This window comes from Ranitomeya variabilis, chromosome 4 (assembly GCF_051348905.1).
Source record: "Ranitomeya variabilis isolate aRanVar5 chromosome 4, aRanVar5.hap1, whole genome shotgun sequence".
NCBI lineage: Eukaryota > Metazoa > Chordata > Amphibia > Anura > Dendrobatidae > Ranitomeya > Ranitomeya variabilis.
The window spans coordinates 668,987,616-669,006,033 of record NC_135235.1 but is presented as its reverse complement, the minus strand read 5'-3'; the positions used below and the strand labels follow the sequence as shown (position 1 = coordinate 669,006,033).

Here is an 18,418-nt window from a genome sequence, read left to right as displayed (position 1 = left end):
CCCCACACATGCGTGTGTACACATGTACACATACATACACAAATGTACACATACTTCCTTCACTGGCACCGTTCTTTCACTCTGAGCCCCATGTACTCATGTGATAGTCACATGGAGGCTGCAGTTATACACCTCGTACACACACGGCTCCGCTCCGTACACCTCGTACACACACGGCTCTGCTCCGTACACCTCGTACACACACGGCTACGCTCCGTACACCTCATACACACATGGCTCCGCACTCCTCGTACACACGCGGCTCCGCTCTGTACATCTCTACACACACGGCTCCGCTCTATACACCTCGTACACATGTGGCTCCGCTCCGTACACCTTGTACCCACGGCTCCGCTCTGTACACCCGCGGCTCCGCTCTGTACACCTCGTACACACACGGCTCCGCTCCATACACCTCGCACAACTGCGGCTCCGCTCCGTACACCTCGTACACACGCGGCTCAGCTCCGTACACCTTGTACACACACAGCTCTGCTCCTAACACCTCGTACACACGCGGCTCTGCTCCGTACACCTCGTACACACACAGCTCCGCTCCATACACCTAGTACACACACGGCTCTGCTCCATACACCTAGTACACACACGGCTCCGCTCCGTACACCTCGTACACACTTGGCTCCGCTCCGTACACCTGGTACACACACGGCTCCGCTCCGTACACCTAGTACACACACGGCTCCGCTCCGTACACCTCATACACACACGGCTCTGCTCCGTACACCTCGTACACACACGGCTCTGCTACATCCACCCTGTAAACCCCTCCTGACCCCACACATAAACTTCCCCTCATCCAGCACCATGACAACCAGCACAGCAGAGTCCTGCATACACTGAGGCCCCTGACCATGTGACCCCTGACTCCTCCCCTCCTGTGACCTCATCACAGGTCCTGTGCACAGAGCAGCCATATATGTGGTGTGCGGCTCTGCAGGTGGAGGTAGGTGCTGGAGCCCCGTTATTCACACTTGTGTGATTGGTTTCCATGTACAGTGCAAATGACAAATCTTTATGTAATTTGTGTGTGATCCATTTCTCCAAATGATGATAATAGTGTCTTCTAACAACACTGTGACTTCTCGCAGATGTCCTCTATGCCCTGCTTGTTTTTTCAGCATAGCGTCATAGAATAAACAGCGGGGTCTGTGGGGCCTCACTGGGGCGCTGTTATCTGGACCCCTCGGCCTCACTGACTGAGCTTTCTAGTACTTTTCCTCATTCATATTACAAAAGGCAAAACTATTTTTGTTTTCCTCCAGTATCTCAGTATGTTGGATGCTTTTTTCCTGACTGAGCTGTATTTTTCAGTATTTCCTTTCTGGTGAATATTGAGGGTATGTGTACACGGTCAGGAATCGGAAGCACTTTGGACGCAGCACATGTCCGCTGCCGGCTATTGAATACATTGTACAGGTGAGACTTATCACGTCTCCACAAGAGAAATAGACATGCTGCAGTCTGGAAAGACGTGCCCTATGTCCGTCTCCACGGGTGAGCCTCGGGCATCTCTGGTTTCTTGAAATCCCATCCACTATGCTGTATCATCTTGACGTTTTGCAAGTATGCAGCGTCCAACCTGCAGCATTTACTGACCGTGTGCACCTATCCTTAGGGCTCTGTTCACCCGTCCATTCAGATATTCCAATTATCTGTCCCATTGCAGACCAACGGAATTTTTTTTTATGCTTTTCAATTTTACGCCCATTGCGCAACATAAAAACATGTTACTTTTAATTTATAGTTTGCTACAATTACAACAATGCAAAATGTGTATTTTTTTTTTCTGTTTCGCTTATAGTAAATTTATTGCAACTCTTACATTACCGTATTTCCAGATCCAGAACACTGTTGATCCTATGACGACCAAACACTGTAAATGTGCTGCACTTTGTGTTGGACTTTAACTCCGCTCCATTTTAAATGTATAGCTTCTTGTTAACTCTCCTGTTTCTCCAATCTAGAAAAAGCAGGTCGGGTCTGTGGTTAGTAGACATAACGGGACCGTGGGGAGAGGACAGAAAAAAATACAGGGTGAAATTCTGAGCTTTCCTCCTACACCAACTTTGATTGTTGGTAACTTTACTGGAACACTGGATCCTACTCTTGACCATGATTTAGATGAGTGCATGGGTGAAGCAGATAGGAGCCCCTTATGGGTACTAGACCCATGAGGCAAAAGCCCCTGTGCTGATACCAACTTACACTGTGGTAAAGGTTACACCATTTACAAAAGGCGGAAAGTTATATACAAGGGTTAATATTTTCCTCTATATTTTTTTCATTATAAACTAGTATCAGTCTTATTTTTTCTTATCTTCTATGCAATGTTTTGAGAAAACTGTGTGTTATTGGTAGTATACAGAGAAAGACATAATGGCTAGCAAAATTTCATGTATGTGAAAAGAGGGTAGCTGATGGAAATTTCCAATGGGAACTACATTAGTCTGTAAATGGTATAACAATCCTGCTCACAGGGTTAATAAATAGTGATGAGTGAGCATGCTCATGTGCTAATAGTATTCGAGCACGCCGAAAATACTCGAGTCGCTACGACTGTTCGACAGCCATAAAACATGCAGGGGTTGCCTAACAAACGGGCTATCCCTGTATGTGTTGCGGCTGTCGAACAGCCGTAAGAAATGCACACACTGGGACTCGATTATTCGAGCACACCAAATATAATGTTCTACTCGCCGTGGCTGCATGTCTTGTGGCTATTCGACAGCCACAACACATGCATGGAATTCCTAACATACAGGCTATCCCCGTATCTGTTGCGACTGTCGAACAGCCGATAGACATGCAGCCACATTGACTCGAAGATAGTATTCGAGTACGCTGAAGATGCTCTGTTAGCACATGAGCACGCTCTGTTAATATACAGAATTGTACACTCTGAAATGGTGTGCATTTCTTTTCTCTGAGCATTAATGACTGACAGGGTCGAGTCCCACAATTTTGGCTTCACTGGTGATCCCGTAATCTGACATTGAGTCAGAACAAGCGGCTTCAACCACGATATGACCTCATCTGATGTCGGTACTTGAGCATTAGCGAGTTTGTGTGCTGCGTATAACTACTTTATATTTGGAGATTGAGGGTTTCCAGAAATATTCCGCCTCTCTTAAAACCCTCTCATATAGGTTTGGCTACGGCCTCCCCAGCCTTTCTTCCGTTAGTATATAGTTAGTGATGAGCGAGTGTACTCGTTGGTCGTGTTTTCCCAAGGTGGTCTCTGAGTATTTATGACTGCTCAGAGATTAATTTTTCATTGCCTCAGCAGCATGATTTACAGCTATTAGCCAGCTTGATTACATGTGGGTATTACCTAGCAACCAGGCAACCCCCACATGTACTCAGCCTGGCTATTAGCTGTAAATCATTCAGCTGCCGTGATGAAAACTAAACCTCCGAACACTAACAAATACTCGGAGGTCACCCGAGCGTGCTGGGGAAAACCCGAGCAACGAGTACACTCGCTCATCACTATATATAATCTCACAATACACCTCGAGTTATCTGACCACTCAGCTATAATACATACTGTTAGGCTATGTTCACACATGGCATTTTTGCTGCCCTTTTTTTCTGCAGCAAAACTTGCTCTCTTAAAGAAGCTGCAGAAAATAAAGCAGGTTTTTCTTGCGCCTTTGTGCATTTTTGTCATGTTACATTTGTCTCTTGTGCATGCTGATAAAGTTTAGCGACAAAAAAATCTACTTCATAAGGTTTTGGCACCATGAAATGCAGGAAAACCTGATACCTGTGTTTTTGCAGCATTTTTTCACCATCCATTACTGTCAATAGGTGAAGAAGGCTGAAAGAAGTGACTTGCTCTATTCTGCGAAAAACAAGTAAAGTACAAAATACTGAGGACAAAAAAAAAACAAGCTTGATGAATGCGATTTCTGAAATCTCATAGACTTTGCTGGTACTGTAAAATGCAGCTGAAAATTTGCATGCAAAGACCCAACATGTGAACATACCCTTAAGGTTGGCGTGGTCCCAGGATGAAAGCTATGGATAGTACACCCTGCTTGGCTGCTGCCACCTTTAGTAGTAGAAAAATTGATTTCCGTTTGGATTTTTGGGCCTTTAATTCAAATCATGCAGATCCTCTCGGGAACTGAGATGCCTATAAAGTAACTATTAAGGGTGACTTTATCAATGGAGTAGCTGTGCATAGAGGAGATTTAATACAGTGGGAATATGATCTGGCAAAACAGAGAGAATCTGCTGAGCAGACATTATATTACTGATCTTATTGACCTGCAGACATCTCTGGTACACACCCAAAGCGGATTGTTGGGAATAAATAAGGAAAGGATTAGGAAATCTTTGCTACATACCGTTACCGCCATATTTGAATTAGGGGATAAAAATTAGTTTTGTTTTTGGCCTTTCATCTCATTCAGAACATCCCTTTTTCTCTATCCCAGGTGTGTTAAATTCAGAGCGCCTCTTCTATAGTGATCAGTGAACCCCTTCATGACATACCAAGTAGATTTACATCATATGTCGTGTCCCTGAGTTTGATGCAGGTTTGCATGCCGAACCTGCATCTTTCCCGGAAGATCATGTGCCTTTAACAGCCATGGGTGAACTGGAGCTCCTGTTAATCTATTTATTGCCGCTGTCAGTCTTGAATAGCGGCTTTTAATACGCATCATTCCGTGCGCCCGTGATGTGATCGCGTGACACCGATGGGTTTGCTGTGACAGCCAAAGGTCTGCTGAAGGCCCCTGTTTTTGTCATTATAAGGCTATGTTCACACGATCCTTTTTTCGCTGCGGAATTTTCAGGTCCTGATTTGTGAAAACCGCAGTGCAAAACCAGCGGTGGTTTTCACTGCGGTTTTCAGTCCTTTTTCTACTGCGGATTCCACTGCGGGTTTCCAGCTGCATTTTCCTATTGGTGCAGGTGGAAACCCACAGCGGAATCCGCAGAAAGAATTGACATGGTACTTCTTTTTTTCCGCAGAAAATCAGCGCGGATTTTCCAGCGGAAAAAAGGAACGTGGGAACAGCTTTTTTCTTTTTCCATAGGGTAACATTGTACTGTACCCTGCATGGAAAAAGGATGCGGATCCGCCGCTGCAGATCCGCAGCAAAAACCGCATCGTGTGAACAAGCCCTAATACTCCTGTGAAAGCCAGTGTTTAGCTGGCATTTGTAGGAGGCCGTGATTTTCTCTATACATAGCAGTGCTATGTACAACGCAAGCGATAAGACAATTGCAGTTTCCAATCCCTCAAGGAGACTAACAAAGACCATAAAAAGTTTTTCAAAATGTGAACAAAAAATGCAACAACTTTGAATCGCCCCCTTTTTGCCCTATTAAAATAAAACAAAAAATACACATTTGGTATCACTGCATTCACTGATCTTAAAGGGAACCTGTCACACCCAAAATCGAAGGTGAGCTAAGCCCACAAGCATCAGGGGCTTATCTACAGCATTCTATAATGCTGTAGATAAGCCCCCGATGTATCCTAAAAGATGAGAAAAAGAGGTTATATTATACTCCCCCAAGGGCGGTTCCGGTCCGGTCCGATGGGCGTCGCGGTCCGGGGCCTCCCATCTTCTTACGATGACGTCTTCACGCCTTCACGCTGCCCCCTGTTGAGGGCAGAGCAAAGTACTGCAGTGCACAGGCACTGGGCCTCTCTGACCTTTCCTGGCGCCTTGCGCACTGCAGTACTTTGCTCTGCCCTCAACAGGGAAGACAAAGTACACCTGCGCCGGAGCCGCAGCATGAAGACAAGAAGAGGACGTCATTGTAAGAAGATGGGAGGCCCCGGACCGGACCGCAATGCCCAGAACCGCCCATGGGTGAGTATAATCTAACCTCTCTTTCTCATCTTTTAGGATACATTGGGGGCTTATCTACAGCATTCCAGAATGCTGTAGATAAGCCCCTGATGTTGGTGGTCTTAGCTCACCTTCGATTTTGGGGGTGACAGATTCCCTTTAAAAGTCTGACCTTAAAGGGACTCTGTCACCTGAATTTCGAGGGAACAATTTTCAGTCAATCTTGCCTTATGCAGGCGTGTACTATGGAGGACAGAGAATGAGCTTCAATCCAATATTGCAGCCAGCATGCAGCCAGCGGGTAAGGAAAGGGTGAATCAAACACCCGAAAACCCCGCCCATATGACTGAAAATTGTTCCCTCCAAATTCAGGTGACAGAGTCCCTTTAAGAAAGGTAAGAAGGTGGATCCAGCTAACTTCTGTCCAATAAGTCTGACATCTGTAGTGTGCAGTTTTTAAAGGGCATAATAAGAGATGACCTACAGAAATATATTGTAGATAATATAATAACTGACAACCAGCATGGATTCATGAAAGATAGGTTGTGTCTAACTAGCATGTTGAGTTTCTACGAGGAGGTAAGTGCAAGTCTGGATATTAGTAATGTTGCTGATGTGATTTATCTGGACTTTGCAAAGCCATTTGATACTGTATCACATAACAGCCTTATACTGCAGCTACAGGAGCAAAGACTGGGGGAATCTATATGCAGATGGGTAAGGAATTGGCTAAATGACAAGAAACAAAGAGTTGTCATAAATGGTACGCTCTCTAAATGGGATATAGTCAGCAGACGAGACCACAGGGATCTGTATTTAGCAGTCCTAAGCCTCCCCAACATGTTTCACCAGTTAGTTTGGGTCTGATGTCATGAAATGTCAACAAATAGGATCACTCCATAGTTAAGGCCAATAGTGGAGTGAACTAGTTGACCTAGTTGAACTCCTTTCTTTAACTAGCAAAAAAGGGGAATAGAAACTGGATTTAAAAAAAACTATTCTTTCTATAATTATATGGCGATGAAGTTTACAAATTAATCACTATGATTTTATTTATATATTAGATTACTTCTAATTTGAGTTCTCTATATTGGTATTGAAAAGACATACGAATTTTCTGTCTGAGCTCTTGATTTATTAAATACTCCACATTATTGCTTTTTTCTTTCATATATTGTAATGGCATATTTTACATTGGCTCATCTTTTTTTGCATATAGGTTCTAACATTATCAGACATTAATCATTGATCTATAATTTTCCTGACACGTCAAGGATGGATGGGGAAAGGGACAAGATAGCAGAGAGGATATTACACCTCACCCTAGAGATCCTCTTCCGGCTTACTGGAGAGGTGAGAGATTCTGATGACGTCACATTACATCATTCTTATCTATGGGAATAACAGATGGACAGAACTGGAGAGGTGAGGACTCTGGAAATGTCTGTAGTGAGATTTATTAATGTGTCTCTCCATAACCAGGATTATACAGTAGTGAAGAAGACCTCTAGTGAGCGCTGTCAGGACCCTGTGTGTGAGGGATGGGGAAGACCCCTGAGCCCAATCACGGGGCCTCCACCTCACCCGCTGACACATGAGGACATCAATGACCAGAAGATCCTTGAACTCGCCTGCAAGATGATAGAGCTGCTGACAGGAGAGGTGACACTGCTGGGAATGCTGGGACATTATACAGTAACGCTATGAAGGGATCGGGGGGATGACGGTATCATTGTATGTGTCAGGTTCCTATAAGGTGTCAGGATGTCTCCGTCTATTTCTCCATGGAGGAGTGGGAGTATTTAGAAGGACATAAAGATCTGTACAAGGATGTCATGATGGAGGTTCCCCAGCCCCTCACATCACCAGGTAACAGAGAGGACTAAATACATGCGGCCTTTAATAATCTGTATGTAAAGAATGAATTCAGTCCCTGTATGTGTTTCCTCCAGATCTATCCAGTAAGAGGACAACACCAGAGAGATGTCCCCGTCCTCTTCTTCCACAGGACTGTAAACAAGAAGATCCCAATGTTCCTCAGGATCATCAGGTAGATGGAGAGAAGGTGTCATGAGATCTCCCCTATGATGTGTACATGGCTGTGAAGGTCTTGTGTTCAGTCTTGTTTTATCCACCAGTATTATATGTTTTATACTTGTGTAATGAGAACGGTGGAGATGACAGGATTAGAGCTGATCAGAGGTGTGACTTCTCCATCTGTCGGTGACTTTTACAATATTTGTTTCAGGGTGAAGATCTGACCCATATTAATACAACAGAAACATATGTGAGGGGTGATGACGAGCAGTGTAGCGAGATTCCTACAGATATCCGGCCAGGTAAGTAGTAACCACTAAATGCAGAGAAGTCACAGATTCTTCCCATGAGAATACACACAGTATATATCTGCCACTTTTGTACTAGTTCTTAGCTAATAATTGACCACAACTTAACTGGTATCAAGAAATTGGCCGCAGAGCTTAGTTAATGTGATTATAATAAACAGGGCTGTGGAGTCGGTATAAAATGGACAAATCCGACCAACTCTGACAATGTATAATAAATTGGGTACAGTAGTACAATTCAGTATGTGCTGTCATTTTCTTTTTTTCACAAGAATTTGGAAAAGTTATGAAATGTACTAGAAATGTTTGTTCTGTTCTTGATCTAAGGATTTAGGATTTTAGTTGAATCCTTGCTGAACTTTATGTACATGCTCAGTAGTGAGGCAGTGCAGTGGAGTCAGAGAAATTGAGGAGTCGGAGGTTTGGCTTACTGATTCCGCAGCCCTGATAATAACAATAATGAACCCAATGGTTCAGCTATTATTGGTTCGAGTCAATTACCATTAAATAATTAAAATCTCATAATCATATCCATCCAGGCTTAAAGCTGGCTGATGCATCTCTCTAAAAAAAAAGCTCAGTACCAAAGAATAAGACAATTAGTTTGGTAAGAGACTGGAGGCTCTTCAGCTCTTTCGCTTCAAGACGAAAATTCTTACCAATTATAGGGGTTTTCATACCCTGTTACCCACTTCTCCCTCCTCAGACACCAATCAGAGGAAGCTGACTCTAAGGCCTTTCAAATCTTCTCTGTAAGTTCTTGTCACATGACTCATAACCCTTCATCATAACTCAGAAAAGGCAATAGTTTAAAATCTAACAGGAATAATTTTAACACCTTCCCGACATGCACCATACATGTACGTGTAATAAATAGCAGTGCAGAAAATTAGTGAGGTTATTCATTCATTCTGTGAAGAAGCAGAAGGGCAGGAAATGTACCTGCTGGTTTTAGCCTTTGCTCGGTGAGTAAAATGGGCAATTCCAGACATTGTGTTGAAGGAGAAAGAACTTTATTCAAGAAGTTGACTGGAAATGAGAAAACATATAAAGGAGTGTAGAAAATAATTGGCTGCTCTGCTAAAAACATTTCCAATGCTTTAAAATGGCAAGCACACAAAACGTGGTGCTATCTGCATAGATCATAGAATAACAAGAATGACAAAGAAGCATCCAATGATCAGCTCCAGGGAGATCAAAGAAGATCTTCAGTTACCTGGGAGTTCTTCAACCATCTTATGAATCTTATGGGGCCATGTGCAGCATTATATGGGGCAAATATCTGTATGGGGCCATGTGCTGCATTATATGGGGCAAATATCTGTATGGAGCATCTTATGGGGCCATAATCAGCATTTGTGGAGCATTATACGGGGCAAATGTGTCTATGAAGCATCTTATGGGGCCATAATCAGCATTTGTGCAGCATTATATGGGGCATATTTTAATATGGAGCATCTTATAGGGCCCATCATAAACTGTATGGAGCATTATATGGGGTGTATTTTGTATGGAGCATCTTATGGGGCCATCATGAACTGTATGGAGCATTATATGGGGCTCCTAATTCAATATGGATATTCAAAAACACTTACCTACTGATGTCTGAATTAATTTTACTTTTATTGGTATCTATTTTTATTTTTGACATTTACCGGTAGCTGCTGCATTTTCCACCCTAGGCTTATACTCGAGTCATTAAGTTTTCCCAGTTTTTTGTGGCAAAATTAAGGGTCTCGGCTTATACTCGGGTCGGCTTATACTCGAGTATATACGGTAATTTGAATTCCCTGTCCCTCACCATTACTTCATGAATCTTTGGGTCAAGGCGAATGGCAGCAGCAAGAGGTTCAATAAAACAAATAATAAGGGGGACAAGGGGCACCCCTGCCAGGTATCATTATGAATTAAAAGAGGCCGAGAGAGCGCGTGTGGGCGTTTAACCAATGCTGAGGGTTGGGAATACAGACTTTTCAGGGCTGTGATCAACGGCCCCGAAAGTCCAAAGCAGCAGTGCTGATCCCCCCTCCCATCCTGTTTACAAACTCAATGAGGTCTATTACATTCCTTGTATTATCCCTCCTGCCTACATGGTATAAGCTCCCATGGGCTGCCCAGTGCTAACCATCATGCATCCTGTGTGAACAGAGGCAACAGCTTAGAGCAATTTGGGCCCAACTGCACCCTGAAGGATAAAAAAGTGCAAAAAACACATCAATATATGTGTGGTATTCGTTGATATTATGGCCAAAATATGGAATCTCGCAACCCACGTCAAGGGTCCCCACGTTTGCGAGTCCTATCACTAAACATCAAAAAAGAGCTCACCAACACAAAAAGGGGACTTAGAAATCCTCCAAAAGTTTTTATAGCATGCAGATGCTGCTTTATATGCTATGTAAGCGATCAGCCTGCAAAAAATGATTGTCCCATAGTGGGACAAAGTAAAAAAGTTAGAAAAAATTTTAAAAAAATTGAAATAATTGTAAAAACATTTTTTTTAAATAATAATAAAAAGCAATATATATTCCATCTCTAAATTAATATTTGACTGAAAAAAATATATAACTTTCAGTTCCGGCTCTGGCTGCAGCTGGCATGTACAGGGAGAGCTCCCGCAGCCCCCCCGCAAAACCGACTGATACAGACCTGCCTGAACCTGCCATAGACTCCGGAGCACCACAGATGGCCCCCGATAACTCAGAGGCATGGATCATTACCTCCTGCGGAGTGCGGGGACCTAAGATGGTCCTGGAGCCCGCGCTGGAGAGCCGCATGTGCAGGGATCCAATATGGCGCCGGTGGTGAGATCATCCCGCCTCCAGATGGGAGAAGCTGAAGAGATGCGGCAGGAGGTGAGGGAGATTGAGAGCCAGGCACAGTCGCAGATAGGATGTGATGGGCACACCGTAGATGAGAGAGCGGACATAGAACAGCGACTGGGGAAGGAGGTCACCTTTAATGAACACAGGCTGTCTGGTGAAGAGACTGAGAAGGCTAGAGGGGAGACAGTGAACCAGCAAAGTAAATGGGGGGAGACATGGGGTTCCCTGAATCACTAATGCCGTATGCTACACATGACCAGACAAACCTACATCCCCATGTGGACTCTGGGGATGCTGATGGCAGAGGCAAAGGGGACTTCAGGAGCACCAGCCGTGAAAGTAGAGGCAGGAGGAAGAGGCGAGGAGCGAGTCACAAGAAATCTGAAATTCAGCGGGCACACCACTGCTCCATTGATTATGGGCAACTGGCCAGTGAGGTGGCGGCCCACTTGACGGATGAAATCAAGAGCACCATAGATTCTGCTATCCAAAGTGCTCTGCTCAAGCTGGAGATTAAATTTGAGAGACATGGTCATAAGACAAAGGAGGCTGAGCAGAAGATATCAAGCACTGAGGATACATTAACCTTATTGAATAACCACATATGAGACTTGACGATGGCTTTATCAGATAAATTGTGCGAGAAGGTCAACGACCTGGAAAACAGCTCCAGGTGAAATAACCTGGGATAGTGGAGTCTGTGCTGGATGGCTTATGTGATCTCGACCTGCCACAAGCATTAGGCCTCAAGCACAACTGTAGAGTGGAGAGAGCGCACAAAATAAGCCCATTGAGGGACCACGCTGACCCCAGAGAGAACACCAAGGGCGGGATCCAGGCGTCGATACCACGTTCCGGGCAGGTCATCGTCAAATACCTTGACTATAAGCACAAGGAGATCAGAGAAAGACGCCAGCGTCAAGGGACACAAACTTTTGCTATTTGGTGATTATTCTGCAGAGGTGATGAGGAGGAGAAAGGCCTTTAGTAAGGTGTGTACAGCGCTTTACCATAAGAAGATAAAATTTCAGCTCTTTTACCCTGCAACCCTAAAGGTGCGATGACCTGATGGCTGTTTCACATTCAAAAATTATGAGGAAGCAGAATCACAATTGTTGTCGACTGCAGAAAGGAAAGAGGAGACAAGGAGAGGAAACAGAGAATTGCCTTGGAAGAAGAAATGGATCACTTGTGGCGGTGACTCACAGAGAGAGAGGGCAAGGGTCACCAGACGAAGGGAGAGACACAGTTTGAGAGAGCACAAGGCAACAGCATCAACGGAGAACGAGATGAGAGGAGATGAAGAGGCGGGAGAAACGATCACACTGTATGTAACTATGGATGTATAGAGGAACTGCAGTTACCTTTTGCAACCTTGCCTCACATACTCGGTACCTGATTCCACCGAGAATCTCGTCAAAAATTCCCCCCCCCTCTTTTTTTTTTTTCTCTCTCCAGGTGTATTAATGATATTCATCAAAAATATGATTTTGATGGAGGGTGGGGGGTATGGGGTGGCTGTAGTCTATTGAAATAGTTGAATAATAGAGCTCAGGTTTTGTACTTAAAGCTGCGTGGAGCGGGGCGAGGGGAATGTGTGGCAGGCAGAATAAGAGAAGTCAAGCAAATGATTGTACAGGAACTTTATCTTTTTGTGGGGATTCAAGTTCAAGTTGTTAATAAGGAGGGGGGAGGGGAAACAGCTATCTTGTGAACCAGATAGAATTTGGGAAAGCCGACAAAAGTTCATTGAGGTTACCTAGAGAGACCAATTTTATGTTTGATAATGTTTAAAATTATTTCATGGAACATCAAGGGTCTGAGGTGTTATGGACCTGGTGGTTAGGTGCACCTGGAATGACCTGATGGTTAAACTAGAAGACAGGACGAGCTCTGGGAAGTGGGAACTCTGCTGACCGCAAATCCTAATCCTATAACACACACACTAGAAATAGCTGTGGAGCGTACCTAACTCTCCCTAGACGCCTCTTCACAGCCTAAGAGCTAACTACCCCTAAAGATAGGAAAATAAGCCTTACCTTGCCTCAGAGAAAATTCCCCAAAGGTAAAGGCAGCCCCCCACATATATTAACTGTGAGTTAAGAGGAAAGTCACAAACACAGGGATGAAACAGGTTTCCGCAAAGGAGGCCAGACTTACTAAATAGACTGAGGATAGGAAAGGGATCTATGTGGTCAGCACAAAAAACTACAAAAAGCCACGCAGAGTGTGCAAAAAGACCCCCGCACCGACTCATGGTGCGGAGGTGCCACTCTGCAACCCAGAGCTTCCAGCTAGCAAGGCAATATCATGTTAGCAAGCTGGACTAGAACTTAGCAAGTACTAAGAAATATATTCAGTACACAATGAACAACAAATGAACTAGCAGGGACTTAGCTTCTGCTGGAGTAGACAGGTCATCAGAAAGATCCGAGAGAGATCTGAACCAGTGCTAATACATTGGCAGCTGGCATGGAGTAACGATCTGAGTGGAGTTAAATAGAGAAGCCAACCCAGCCGCAAACGAGGGCAGCTGAGGAAGCAACCTCAAAACCAGCAGTTCCACTCACAGCCACCAGAGGGAGTCCACGAACAGAACTCGCCGAATTATCATTCATGACCACAGGAGGGAGTTCAAGAACGGAATTCACAACACTGAGGTCGCCGGGAAAAAGATCCATGGTCCTACAGCATTTAAAGAGGTTGGCAGCGGATTTAGCTCTTCTACAGGAAACACACTTGCTGAAAGAGGATTGTTTTAGAATGAACAAGGGTTGGGTAGGAAAAGTATTTGGCTCACCGACCGAGGGCAGGAAAGCAGGCGCTTTAATCACGCGGTGCTGCTAGAGGAGCATGATTCTGAAGGGAGGTGGCATCATCTGGTGATCACGGGTCCCTCTGGAAGATTGAGCATACATAATGTTTACAGTCCTTACTCAGATCAAGATCCCTTCTTTAGGGAGTTGAAAATTAACATTCCAAAGGATAATGAGTCTCATGTGGTGGTGGGAGGAGACTTTAACGGAGTTCCGTGTCACGCATAGGATAGAACTCAGAAGGGAATGGGTAAGGCTACGTTCACATTTGCGTTGTGCGCCGCAGCGTCGGCGACACAACGCAAATGTGAACGCATGCACAACGCAGCGTTTTGTGACGCATGCGTCCTTTTTTTGCTTGATTTTGGACGCACAAAAAATGCAACTTGCTGCGTCCTCTGCGCCCTGACGTGTGCGCTGCAGTGACGCATGCGTCACAAAACGCAAGTGCAACGCATGTCCATGCGCCCCCATGTTAAATATAGGGGCGCATGACGCATGCGTCGCCGCAGCGGCACCCGACGCTGCGTCGCACAACGCTAATGTGAACGTAGCCTAACAAGAAGTCGGGGGGGAGGGTAGATGTATGTCAGAGGAAGGTCTAGGTCTCAGAGATATATGGCGTCTGCAGCATCCTAATGATAGAGTTTACCCACTACTCTCACCTGCATGATAGCTGGTCGGGCATTGATCAGATTTGGATTAGTGAGAGCCTATTATCCAGAATGAGTGAGAGTGCGATAGAAAATATGGTGATTTCTGATCATAGCCCAGTGAGCATGTGGATACAAGACAATATTCAAAGGGGTACGGACATTTTGTGGAGGTTTCCCACATTCCTAACTAGAGACAAAAAATTTCATAGGATACTGAGAGAATGGTGGGAGGATTTCAGGGTGACAAATGGAGAGCATCAGCAAAATCCGGTGCTGTACTGGAAGACGGCTAAGGTGGTCTTCTGAAGTACACGGCCACACTCAAAAAAAGAAAAAAACTAACAATACTCAGCCAGTGAACTTCTGAGGGGGGCATACACGGCGTTCCTGGCGGACTGCTCTGCTTCAGCAAAAAAGAGGTGGCTGGAGGCTTAGAATAGCTTTGACTCGTGGGCGGATAAGAAGGAACAGCTGTTTCGATCACAGCAGGAAGTAGCTCTCCATAGATTTGGGAACAAGGCGGGGATGATGCTGGCCAACCTGGCAATGCGGCGGAGGCAAAAGGCCGATCTGCAGTATCCAATATCAGAAAAGTCAATGCTGATCATGGATATGGTTAAATACAAGAAGGAGGATCAAACCGGGTGCCCGGCTTTGGTCACATTGGATGCTGAGAAAGCATTTGATAATGTGAGTTGGTCATGGCTGGAATTGGCTCTGGACCAGATGGGTTTGAGAGGCAGGATGCACAATTACATACAGATGCTATACTTGAATCCACAGGCAAGGGTGTGCACCCCTGGAGTTTTATTGGATGTGTTCCCTTTGAGAAAGGGTACGCATCAGGGCTGCCCGCCGTCACCTCTGCTATTTAATATGGCCATTGAACCCTTGTCGAGAATACGCAATAGTGGGGATAGTCACAAAAGGATCAAAATAGGGGACAAAACAATGCTTTCTGCGTTGTTTGCGGATGATATTGTGTTATTTATGCGTAATCTGTATAAGGATTTAGCTCAGACACTGAATCTCATAGAAAGTTTTGGAGAGTTCTCGGGCTTCAGGCTTAACAAGAAAAAGTGTGAGCTGTTGTTCCTGAAGAGACGTGACCGGACAACAAACCATAACCAACACTCTGAGGTATCAGAGATTCCAATAGCAAGGTCTTCGATCAAATATTTGGGTATTTGTTTGGGTCGCACAACAGACTCAATTTACGCCTTAAACTACCACCCACTCATCTCAAAAATTGAATCACAATTAAGAGGCTGGAGTCGTCTGCCATTGTCGCTGTTGATGAGAGGCCACCTGATAAAAATGATGAATTTTCCAAGGCTGTTGTATCCCCTTCAGACGATTCCCCTGCTGCTTAAACATGATGATATTTCCAGGTTAAATAGAGATTTTATAAAGATTCTTTAGGGGGGGAAATCTAGGATAAAGATGAGCACGCTCATGTCCTTGATGGACGGGGGAGGGATCAGACTTCCTAATGTTAGGGGGTACAATCTTTCTTGTTTAGCTAGACATGTGGTTGCGTGGGACTAGTCGGCATTCAAACGTTAGTTTGGAGAGTGAATTTTGTAGATCTTGGGATTTGGCTTCGGTGCTACATTCCCCCTTATCCTGATGCAGTTTAGGGATACAATAGTGTCCTGGAAGGCAATACGGAAAAAGCTGGGATTACCATGGAAGGTATCCAAATATCTTAATCTCTGGGCTCATCCGAACTTCTGACTAGGTAGGGAAAACAGGTTTTTCCGAGCACGCTCGGGTGGTCTTCGAATATTTGTTAGTGTTCGGAGATTTCGTTTTCCTTGCCGCAGCTAGATTTGCGACTACTAGACAGCTTGATTACATGTGGGGATTCCCTAGCATCCAGGCAACCCATACATGTACTTAGGCTGGCTAGTAGCTGTAAATCAAGCAGCTGAATCAACAGAAACTAAATCTCTGAACACTAACAAATACTCGGAGATCACCCGAGCAACGAGTATATTCTCTCATCACTACTAAGAAATAATATTACCATTGAGAATTGGAGATTGACATTGACACTCAGTTCAGAATTATACATAGGACTATTTATGGCTTCAATCTTCCACAACGCTCAGTTAGTTCAAGCAATCTTCAGAAATATCCAAAATGTGGGACAGACCACACGGATATTTTTCATGGTTTGTGGAGATGTAGTGCCATACAAAAGTTGTGGAAATCAGTTTGTAATTTTAGTCTAGGGATAGGTGAAAAAGACTGGGAACTGGATCTGAAGCCTTGGACTTTTCATTATGTTGCAGAGGGGGATAGCTGGGGGGGAAGATGTCACTCCTACATGATATAGCATTTTTAGCAAAGAAATGCATATTAAGGTGTTGGATCTGCTGTATTTAGAAAAATTGGAAGCTGAAAGAGACTAAACAAAACCAATGGAGAAGTTCTTCAATAAATGGAGAAGATTTATTGAACGTAAGTGCTCCCAGGATGAGATAAGTCGGATAATGACTCCGTTCTTGCAGGCGGACTGTTATTTGATGAAGAACCTTCGGGGTACTTTGGGGAAACTAAAGGTTTAAATTCTTGAGTGATGTAACCTCATGTAGCATAGGTGATGCTATTCGGTTTAGGGATATGGTGAAGAACAGGGTAGGAATGGGGGATGTTCTGACAGCTGTCTTTTTATATGGAAATATAACTGTGCTGTTTATTTTTGTTTGCAACTGTTTTGATTTATGAAATTTATGAAAATGAATAAAAAGGATTTGTAAAAAAAAAATATATATAAACAACAAAAGTACATAGATTTTGTATCGCCGCGTCCGCAACGACCCGACCTATAAAACTGTCCCACTAGTTAACCCCTTTAGTGAACACCATAAAAAAATAAAACAAATGCAAAAAATAATGCTTTCTCATCATACCGCCGAACAAAAAGTGTAATAACCATGATCAAAAAGACTGATATAAATAAACATGGTACCGCTGAAAATGTCATCTTGTCCCGCAAAAAACAAGCTGCTATACAGCTGCATCAGCAGAAAAATAAAAAAGTTATAGCTCTCAGAATAAAGTGACGCAAAAATAATTATTTTTTCTATAAAATAGTTTTTATTGTATAAAAGAGCCAAAACATAAAAAAAAATAAAAGAGGTATTGCTGTAATCTTACTGATCCGAAGAATAAAACTGCCTTATCAATTTTACTTCACACAGAACAGCATAAACCCCCCTCCAAAAAAAAATGAAATTCATGAATTGCTGGTTTTTGTTCATTCCGCCTCCCAAAAATCTGAATAGAAAGCAATCAAAAAATGACGTGCCTAAAAATGGTACCAATAAAAATGTCAACTCATCCTGCAAAAAACAAGACATCGCATGACTCTGTGGGTCGAAATATGGAAAAATTATAGCTCTCAAAATGTGGTGATGCAAAAACTATTTTTTGCAGCCAAATATAAAAACCCTCTATAAGGCCTCTTTCACACATCCTGATATTTCCGGTACTGGAGATGTCAGTGTCCGTGTTTGTAATGCAAGAAGTGAGACACGTTCTCCAAACTGATCCAACATGGAGAAAAGTGGGAGTAGATCCTTGCAAGACTCTGAACGGAATTCGGACAACTACAGTTCGTTCAAACTGGAGCTGTTGGCATTAGTGTGGGCCATGACTGAGAAGTTTGCAGAATACTTGTCCGGCTCTGAAGTCCTAGTATGCATTGATAATAACCCTTTGGCCCACTTGGGTGGCTCGGATGGCGAAGTTCCGATATAAGATCACCCTCAAGAGGGGAGCTGAGAATACTGACGCCGATGCCCTATCCAGAGTGACCCATGAGAGACCTGGGCCCAACCGTGATGAACAGTTGGAGGCACAAGAGGTCACTGAGTTCCGTGATCCTGTCAGGACGTTGGCAGTTCTTCATGATCAGGTGCAGGCAGTTACTCG

At 44.0% G+C, this 18,418-nt stretch overlaps 1 protein-coding gene across 1 annotated transcript in view; it reads left to right on the top strand.

Moving 5' to 3' along the window:
• The first annotated feature begins 8,146 nt into the window (after positions 1–8,146).
• LOC143766264 (oocyte zinc finger protein XlCOF8.4-like) overlaps positions 8,147–18,418 on the top strand; it is a 37,465-nt gene continuing 27,193 nt past the window's right edge. Inside the window, exon 1 of the mRNA XM_077253795.1 lies at positions 8,147–8,173. The gene's annotated coding sequence lies outside the window, so the exon portion shown is untranslated. The remainder of the gene's footprint in view (positions 8,174–18,418) is intronic.